We start from the raw sequence: 10156 nt of genomic DNA on the forward strand, positions 1-10156 counted from the left end.
TATATGGGTGCACCCTAATCATAACGCAGACCAATGGCAAAACGGGTTTTCAAAAGATTACTAAAAGTCCTATCATAATTTTTTTCAAGCATATTATCTCAAACGTTGAATCAGCGCACAATATAGATACTGTTAGAATCGTTTTCAAACTACAACTACCAGCTATTATTACCACTTTTGCTAATAGCTATAGTACATATCCGCTTGCATGCGTTCTTAGTAACTACCTACGGCGTCAGTATCTCTAATAATTCAGAAATCAAATTGTATACACGTATGCGTATTTAGACTCAAATAGGCGCTTTTGCAGCATTCGCCGTTGCTCTGTATTTCATTCTCCTTTACCCCCAAATATCTGTCAACTATTGGCAGCCACAACGTCGCGAGGGACAACAGTCCCTTACTTTTCATTACATTAGTTCACGCTCCACCAATATACAGGTTGTTACACTGCATTACACGATATACGCGGTTATTCTACGGCACCGAGACGAAACAAGCATCACCACATATAAGATCCTGACGAGATTTAGCTCATAGCAATTTATTTGCAAGGCCCACTACAGCTAATACGTTTGGCATAATTTGCCTAGTCACTTTCGGTATACTTTTAGTATAGATCTAAGAGGTCAACGGACCAAATAATCCTGGAGTGTTCACCAGAAAAAATTGCTCACCCACAATTCTAACGTTTCCTAAATCTCTAAGCAATCAAAGGGGAGCTGAATGTGGTTTCGTTGGGGGGAGAGAGCCTACTTAGGCAGTTGGCAGGTACACAGCAGATATGTGCATACTAAGCATTGCCGTGTTAGCAAAGAGTTCTTCCAATAGGGTTCACTTTCTACTAGCTAGACGCTGCACTCCTTGCTCGGCTAATCATTGATCTGACCGGAACTAAAAAAAAAGTGTAACAATAATAAGGTAATAGAGTACTACATCTAAGGTGTGGATTTAAGTGCTGATCGTATCATAATTTGTTTATTAATGAATAGGATTATGTTGGACTCAATCGAAAATAGCATAATAATAACTGTGGATTGATTGAATAGAAAAGACGCAACATTTCTCACCTCATATCACCTTAAGGTATACTTGTTCCCATATTTGTCATACGGGTTAATTAAATGCGTTTTTCTTTTAAATGAATGTTGTGACTATTGAGAAATAACAAAAAATCAATTCATGCCATTGAAAGATATTAATTTAAGTAAAAAGCACATGTGGCACAAGGCCGTCTTTCATGCGATTTTTTTTTTAATTTACGAAAATGTTGGGTTACGTTTACTTCTGATGTCCATGACAAGCTGGCGGCATTTTTCAACAATATTCGCAATATAAGCACTCAAAAAATTATGTGCAAAAAGGTCTAAGTCGATTTCACTATATAAATAAATAAAAAAAAAAAAGAAAGTATCATACAAAGATGAGATTTGCAAAACTTAGCTTAGAATATCCATACCCAGCTCCACAAATAGCTATAGAATGAAATAAACTTTTAGCTTTAACTAATAACTATACTACCTATATCATCTTTTTCTTTATTTAACCTAATTGGACTAACTATGAACTCCAGCGTAGATATTCTTAGGTACAACCAGTTTCGAGGAGGGCCAAAATTGTCCTGTAAGGGCTGCCTGAGGTTAACCGAGATTTAGAGATTTATGTGCTCGCACTAAAAATTTCCTGTTTATCAACAATAATGCAATCCAGTTCACTAAATTATTCGTTATACTATATTTTGGTGACACATTTTGTAATCTTTTCCTCGAAGGCCTGGATCGTTATAGGCCTATTGACAAAAATGTTTCACTTCAAAAACACCCAAAAAGAGAAATTTAAGGGTTCGAACGGGAGATCGCACGACCAGGGTATGCTCCATTTATTATTATCATTGTTTCATGTAACATGTGGCACGCGTAGTCATCGTGTTAGAACTACATATTTTTGAAACGTAAATCGGTTATTCCAAAACTAGAAAGATGTTGCCAGATAGAATTACTTTCGAGGGGTCTATTACCGTAGGAACGACGTTTTGCCTGGGTTGGAGATATTGAAGAAACAAAATTTTTCAACTTCATTTTAGGTTAAAAATTCCAGAAAAAAAATTCGACCCATTCTTTTTAAAATGTATCACAGTATCAAAAGACATCTTTTTAGGTTATGGCTAGGAAAGCTGTTTATGCCATCACCTGCTTCTTTCGCGCATTCTGGCTACAGTTTCAAATGTCTGGTATGTTATGTCCACTTTCACATGCTCGTACGCAATCGATTTTTCTTTGAAAATGGTACAACCTGGCATGATCCTTGCGCATTGAGTAAGTTATGCTGTTGATGTAGCCTCTTGACACGCGTCAAATACACGATGCAACTGTAGATATGTTGAAGCAAGCCCGCTTTTGGTATTGACGTTGCAGTTCCTCTTACTGTCTTGGGCTGTCGTCGTAACATGGTGTAGCTTATCCCGAACTAAGTAGATTCTTACTTAACAGAAAAGCTTTTATCCACAATGGTCGCAGCTGCTTCTTGCACAATTTCAAGCTGCATTGTGTCTTACTGGGCTGTTTTTTGTACGTACGCACCATTTTGGGTCCACTAGCAGTTAGTCGCCGCTACGCCTGCTATAAAAGAGGCCAAAAATTGTGATCACAATCACCCCTGCACAAGCAAAAATGATGGTAAGTGCCAGAAATGGTTGTTTTAGGTGATCGTTTGATGCACAGCATTTAACGCTTGTCAACAGGATATAGCGTTTAAGTCGACTAATCACATGATGCACATGAGAATATGTTACATTTGTGCAGAATTGATGATGTGTTGTCAAAACACAGTCGTTAGTCCGCTGTTAAAACAATTCACTAAATGAAGCTAAAACAAGCACGTCCGTATGAATTTGTAAAGTGCGGAACTCTTAGCGGTTGAAAATTAAAAATGTACTTGTTCTATGCTTACAATTTAACACTGATGAACAGGGTAAAGCGTTTGAGTAATATAAACGGTGGCTATGAGAATACCGTCGTTGCTGTTATTCGCCCAGTAATACTATTTACCTGATTGATTCCATACAATGGAAAATTTTATCCTGTTGCAATTACTGTGCTCCACTTATCTCGTTCTCTCTTTATGGAATGTTCTAGCAGTTCTGCTATCACGCTGTAATTATGTCTTTAGCCTATTCTAATATTTCGATGATTCCGCTTTCCTATAAAAATGTTTCTATAGCCTTTTTATTTGCTCGCAAAAAGTATTAACGGTTGTCACAAAAATAACCAAAAATAGAATTACCTTGCCCGCATCACCATTACGCGTCATAAGATGGAAAAACTACGTAGCCTAAAGGGGCATTTAGCCAATGAAAAAATGTAAGCAATATGCTGAGAGAATTCATAACTTATTTCCTATTTTGCAGATTAAACAAACTAGCACTAAACCCCTACAGAAGGAAACTACTTTACGGAAAATGTATTCATCCAATTAAAGAACATTATTCAAATGTCCAAAATATAGTTGATATTTTATACATTATGATTTATTTACGAAAGATGTATCTTTTTTTCTTAATAGTACTGAGTCAAAAAAGAAGTATCTAATGATGAGCCTTCGGTAGGGCTAAAAAAAAGAAGACAAGCAACGTCCCGGTTTAAACTTTTTACAATTTCTTAACGGATTTGGAAAGATCGCAATAAATGACAGATTAGCTCAAATTAACATTACGTTATAAGGCCAAATGGAACTTTCCCCCTACAGAAAGTATCTATCTAAAAAATCAATTTTATGACAAAATAGATCTTAATTATATGTGAGAAAATCAATTCAATGTGAACATTTTACGCAGTCGATTTGGGCAGGACAGGGACGCGCATATACATCCTTGAACGGATAAGCACACAGATGAACTCAATTTTGGTAGTAGACTAGACTAACCCGCGCGCTTTGCTCCGTATCTATTTTGCTGTTAAATACATTTGACTTTATCTGCATACTAGTAAAAGGCTAATCATGTTTACAGTAGAAGAAATGTCGAGTTACTTGCATTCTCTTTTGAGGTTTTCCTCATTGTGACTTGTTTGATCTCTCAGTTTTAAGGACTTCTAAAAAGGATTATTTAGTTTGCCTTGTTTTGTGGCGTTTTTTATCTTTTTTTTGATTAAAAAAAATGTTTTTTGTCGTTGATGTGGAGGCTACCTCGTAGAGAACCGGGCTTCCACTTCGATATCATGTGTGTCTAAATTAGTGCAGTTTATAGTTACAGATTTATGAACAAATTAATTCATTTTATTTGCAAAGACTTCATTCCAAAACACTGCAAATGACAACATTAGTGTCGTTATATATTTAAGAAAGAACTTGACGTTTCGGGAGTTTTGCGCGCGACTGATAGACACGTACAGTTAACCGTGTTTAAGTACGGATTTTTTCGAAAGAGCTGAAGACGTCTTATCATTGCTTGTTCTTACGCTCTGTGGAATGTCATAACAAGGCGTGGTTGTACCGCAAATCGACATCGATATACTATAATTTGTGCAACAACATATATTGGGTCAGTGTCGTTCGGCCGCATGTCAATGGTTATGTTATGTATTTTTAAGTGCCTCTACGGGCATGATTTTTATACAGGTATGTTCAGTATCTGCACTACACTATTCCGTTTGAATACTAAAAGCAGCTAGGGAAATCATCTGAACATATAGTTGGGATTCTTCCAAAAGGTTAAAATTTACGGATATATTACGGGCGTCCGGTCAACGGCTTCGGAGGTCGCTTTTTTAATCATGGGATATTCGTTTCAGGCATCCCAAAAAAATGCTGTCGTACAAAGGTCTGAATTTCAGAATTTTTTTTCGCACTCCATACGGCATCCTTCTTGACCTAAGTTATAATCCTAAATTAAGATAAGTCAGTTCTTCCTTCGAGTATCAGAGTTGCTTCGATCTCTGATGACGCGACTACGATAGTCTCTATTCCATCCTCCTAAACTTTGGCTAAGATTAGATTGGCAGAAAGGTTTTACCTGTTACTGTGGCCGTTACCTTTATCTAAAAGACCGCAAATATTGTTGCAGAATAGTCTTTGTTGCTCAGTTACAAGAGGCTCGTGGGTTTTTACGGTGTGCTTTTGTTCAGTAATATCGTATTATAGTCCCTGTAGAATATCCGCGTTTTCCTTTTTTTCAGTCCTCTGACTTTTTACTGGAGTCTTTTATTTGACCTGAAGATATCTAAGAGCTTTATATCAACGGACTTCGGCAATAGTATGAATCATATTCTGCGTAAGTAGTCAATCTTTATAGTGATAGCCCTAGGTTATTGCGTTCACGGAAAGGTTTCATATGTTTGGGCGGTGATTTCTCTTATCATAAACATAACCACAAAGGAATCGCGAACCGCTTGAGGCATTTGGGTTTATTTGACATCCTCCATAACCAATGTTTATCGTTGAAAAGAAGTCTTTTAAGTAAGCTAGCCACTTTAAATGTTGAAAGGAATGTGCCCTCACGCATTTTCAGTGAGTCCAACACTATAAAATAATAGTCTTAAAAAATAACTTCCTCTTACCATATGTTAGTAGGCGCGCGAGAGGATTCTTTGACAATAATGTGGCAGATTTGGAGATTCTCAACCCTCTTTTCTTTTGTTACATTTGTTATTGATTCAGATGTAAAATTTAGGCACACAGACGTAAAGTTTTTTTTTTTTGAAGTAACTCTGGTTGCAAAAAACTATTATTGTTATTCTGTTTGTTGATTTTCCGTCGTTTTCGATTAGTTGCACGGAGATGCCTTCTTAGAAAAAATATTTATTGTACTGGCGACAGGTAATGAAATCACTTGATAGATGGGTATCGCTCATGAATTGGGGAAAAAAGATATATGTCGACTTGAAGTAAACTCTGCTATCTCCTTCAAATGTGTAAAGTCCTTTAAGTTTCGTAATATATTTACTGAGTTACATTGATAAGTTTGCTTTAACGCTGAAATGGCTATTGGAAGTCTTCAGAAGTTCTGTAGTGTATGGAGCATCCCACTGTGATGTAATTTTATAATTTTGATGCTATTGACCTTGTTTATAACCTGCGGAATATCCAATTTTGAGAGAACGTCGCCTTTATATGGAGTATATTCTCAATACGGTGTACGTTCGAGGTACGGTTTTAAGTATCTTTTCGAGTATCGACCGTCTTCTACACAAACCAATTCGGTTGTATGATATAGACCATAAATTATATGTTTTCAGAGTAATATGTGAAGTTTTGGATCTGCGTTTGGATCCGTTATTTTTTTTTTCATAAATGTATCATAGTTTTGGGGAAATTTGGTGTCTTCATCAAGAATGTTGACATGTGGTAATCACTTTTTTTTAGCGACATAGAATACGATGGCGTCGAATATTTTTATGTGATGCCTTATAATGAAGTTCTTTGAGTTGAAGCACCTTTATGATTAAATCTGCTCCAATTTTCGGTTGTTGGTCCTCAGTAGGGTAATTTACAATTGTTTTCGGTATCGCACCTCATCTTCAGGAATAATGATACGCTTCCATTCATCCGAATGTACATCATGACATCCTTTTCGGTATCTTGGCTTGCTTCGAAGGTAGGTGAGCGGGTGAAACGTTTACAAACGATTGCGAATCCATCCTCGTTGCTTTTACTTTCACTGAGTACCGTTTATATGGCTAATCGTAAACATTTTTGGGGTATTTTGAATATAGGATTGGTTTTCAAACTCAATCTTCCCAGCCATATAATTCAGCTATTGTTAAAAGAAATGGCTTGCCTACAATATTTACGGATAAGTAGATCTTCAGGGCTTATGATTCGATAAGCGTAAAATCGCAGCACAGTCTTTCTTGTTCTGTACCATGCATAGTTTTCGGTGTTAATCATTTACGTCTAAGACAACAGTACTACGTACTGTGGGTAGTCATAATAGAGATGCGACTTAAAGATACCTGCAATTTGTTCTTTTTGTTCACAGAAATGTTTTTGCTGCCACAATACAATGTGCCGCGGTATCGTACCTGAGCCTGTTGCATTTCCACGCTGCACTGTGAACTTTTTCCTAGTCATCCGATGGCTGCCGATCAGGACCAATAAAATATGCACCCTTTAGAAAGGATTGTTCCTTCAACGGTGACACAAAGTTCTGTACGTTTTAGTTTGTAAACAGCGTTCAATACTGTTTTGTGCATCCATAAAGTAGATTTGGAAAATTAGGATTGCTGCTCGTGTCGTAGCATTAGTGATTTTACGGTTAGCAGCACGCTGTATAATGGATGAAGGGTTATGAGTTCCTTTAGGAAAACGGCACTCCTCAGTGAGATTAAATTAAGTCATCTGAAATAGGCGACTATATTGTCTAATATTTTTCAAAAAGCCTTTAATAGTTGTGTGCTGCTTGTTCACAATTGTTCCAAATCTTTAGGCAGGTTTGTATGATTTAATTTTTTATCTATCCTGCCAACAACGTCTGCTAACGTATCTTCGCGTTGATTTGTGCTAAGAAATCTACGCGTGTTTGGCAGCACGACGTCGATTGTTTATTTCTTTTCCTGTTTCACTATAGCTGTAAGTTTAGTTCATTTGCTGTTTCTTTCTCGATCGTTGTGGGCGGCTGTTATCGGCTCTTATCGTTTTTGACTACGACCTTGATGGACAAAAAACTTGATAGTTCCTTCCAAAAGGTAATTTAAACACAGTTTGTCATGCAAGGTACATGCTCACACTCATTTATCCGACACGAAATTCGCATTAATTATACATCAGCGCGGACAGTGCTAGCGGTGGCTTCGGTGCTTGTAAACGCTGGTACGTCGATCGGTTTCACAAAAAGGCAGCTTGATTTTAATTATATATACTATATTGGATTTGAGGCTTTCTAAAAGGAATTCAGCTTTCTGAGGTTCTCAAATTTTTCTAAAAAATACCGACATGTCAATTGGAGCCAGGCGAATGAAGCACTTTAGTCAACAAGGATTTCACCAACTTTTTTCATAGCTTTCTTCTCCTGTACTTTCCACTATCCCTTCTACGACAGGCCTTGGTATCACTGTTTAGCACATTGTTTCAAGGCCCTGTCAGGAGGAGGAGCTCAATATGAGCAATATGGAGGGATCAAGTAGTTTGGAGCAATTATAGTTATATTCATTGCTTTCCTATTGCTATTTAAATTTTAGTGGTGCATCTACACCTTTCAAACTCAAACCTAGTTCACCTTTGCCAGTATTTCTTCATTGTATGTGAACATGACACCACTGCACTATTGTGGGGGTGGTTTTGTCACTTAGTCTTGTAACCCCACGAGGAGTCAGCTTAACGCTTTAAAAACCGCACTTGGTTTAGGTTTTAGGTGAGCGATAAAAAATCGATTTACTTCTCTTTATTCTCTTCGATCTCCGATTCACTTTAACCTTTATTATATACCGCAGGAATTGTTGTCGAGGAACAATAACTAGCCGATTTGATACCCAATATATTACTTAGCGCGCGCCTCTTGGATCTTTTCAAGAGATTCGGAGTTGAATCAAAAAAAAATTCAGTGGTTGTAAGGTTCGTTACTGATCCAAGGAATAGTATATGATCCAAGGAATATTTTAGTATTTTTTATTTTTAGTTACTGTCGTTGTGCATCTAAATTAGGCCCTGGTAATCCGATCCCAACTATATGCGTGAAAGAACTTACGTTTTTCAGACAGGAATTGTATTTTGGATATGGTTCGCTTTGATTAAAAACTAAAAACATGTTTTACATTTAGTATTTTCGATTTGCTTGTAGGGCTTTTAGTAGCAAAAATTTATTTGGTTTAAGGTGCGGTATAAAGTGTAGGCTATATCTTCTGCAAAGCGACATTTGGCAATGCAGTAAAATTCTGTTAACTATTTGATACAATGATTTTCACTGAACAGTATAACTCTTGCTGAGCAACTATTCTTCCAATATGCCTGAAATGTGGATATACGCCGCATTACACTTCAGTAGTCCATGAGCCGCTGGTACTGCGAAATGCGATTTAAACTACAACGAACTTCACAGGATGGCGATGTTTCTCAGGCGAAGTGTTTTCGTCGCATTTTGGCTGTGAGTGCCAGGCTAGCCAACTAAAACTCGATTAAGCTAACGTGCGCACCAAGGACACCATGAACAATAACTTCATGTGGTTTACGAGGAAACTATAGTACGTGCGCTATATTACATACGGCGTTGCCGCAGAACAAAGACAGAGCTACAGAACATATAAATGTATATGAACTGGCGCGGTTTCTAATGTATTCATTACGATACATGCCATAGACGATTTTCGTTCGACTATTAATTACGAATGAAACGACAAATTTAATGAATGGCTTATCTCAAAATTGTCGAAAGTGGTCAGCCATTTTAGATCAACTAGAATTTCCGGATGTTTACCGTATATACGAAAGCTTTTAGAGGCACAATGCTCGTTGAACTATCTACTGACCTAAAGTTATTTCGAAGATGGTGTACGGTAATATTTAAATCTCATTTGTGCGGTTCGTTACGAAACGCTTTGATTTTCTGGATTGTCCTAAATACAATGTTTTGCAGCGAAGTTGTCACAGCAAAATGCGATACAGTGCAAGAATTTCAGTATATAACCTTTCTTTTTATCTTGCTGTAATGTTGGACGGCGAGAACAGTTAGTGATCAAATATAAAGAATCATATAGATACATTTAAGGACTGAGATATTTATTTATCAGTATTAACGTTGCTGAAAGTGCGCCACCTGTGTGTACGACGCATAGATGTATTACACATTTATATGTATGCTCATTGTTAAGGCATTATTTATAAGACGTAAATCGTTCAGTCTTAACAATGTCCATGAGTTTCATTAAGTGGGCGTAGTTTCTGTTTTTTTAGAGGCCATAAACTATTTCTTGTTGCTACAGATTTTGAGGATGATTCTCAGAGACTGAGGTGACAACTGCCTTTTCTACAACGTACCCTTTATGAGACGATCAAAAGCATTGTCTAGAAATGTTTGGGGTTGTTTGGTCTTCGGTTCCACAAGGTGACTAAAAATGCAAGCGGTTTGTCTTTAGGGACGACGAACACGACAGCCTGATAAAGTTGGCCCGCTGATTCTGAAATCTAAACATTATTTTAACGTTTTATCGTGAACTTACGGCGACAATAT

General features: G+C 37.1%; 1 long non-coding RNA gene across 1 annotated transcript in view; it reads left to right on the forward strand.

The window, feature by feature from the left end:
• Nucleotides 1-2116: 2116 nt before the first annotated feature.
• Nucleotides 2117-10156, forward strand: part of LOC147757146 (uncharacterized) — a 9645-nt gene continuing 1605 nt past the window's right edge. Inside the window, exons 1-3 of the long non-coding RNA XR_015325092.1 lie at nucleotides 2117-2675; nucleotides 6517-6589; nucleotides 6974-7143. This is a non-coding gene — a long non-coding RNA (uncharacterized LOC147757146). The remainder of the gene's footprint in view (nucleotides 2676-6516; nucleotides 6590-6973; nucleotides 7144-10156) is intronic.

Source organism: Varroa destructor, unplaced genomic scaffold (assembly GCF_002443255.2).
Source record: "Varroa destructor unplaced genomic scaffold, Vdes_3.0 BEIS01000003.1, whole genome shotgun sequence".
Classification (NCBI taxonomy): Eukaryota; Metazoa; Arthropoda; class Arachnida; order Mesostigmata; family Varroidae; genus Varroa; species Varroa destructor.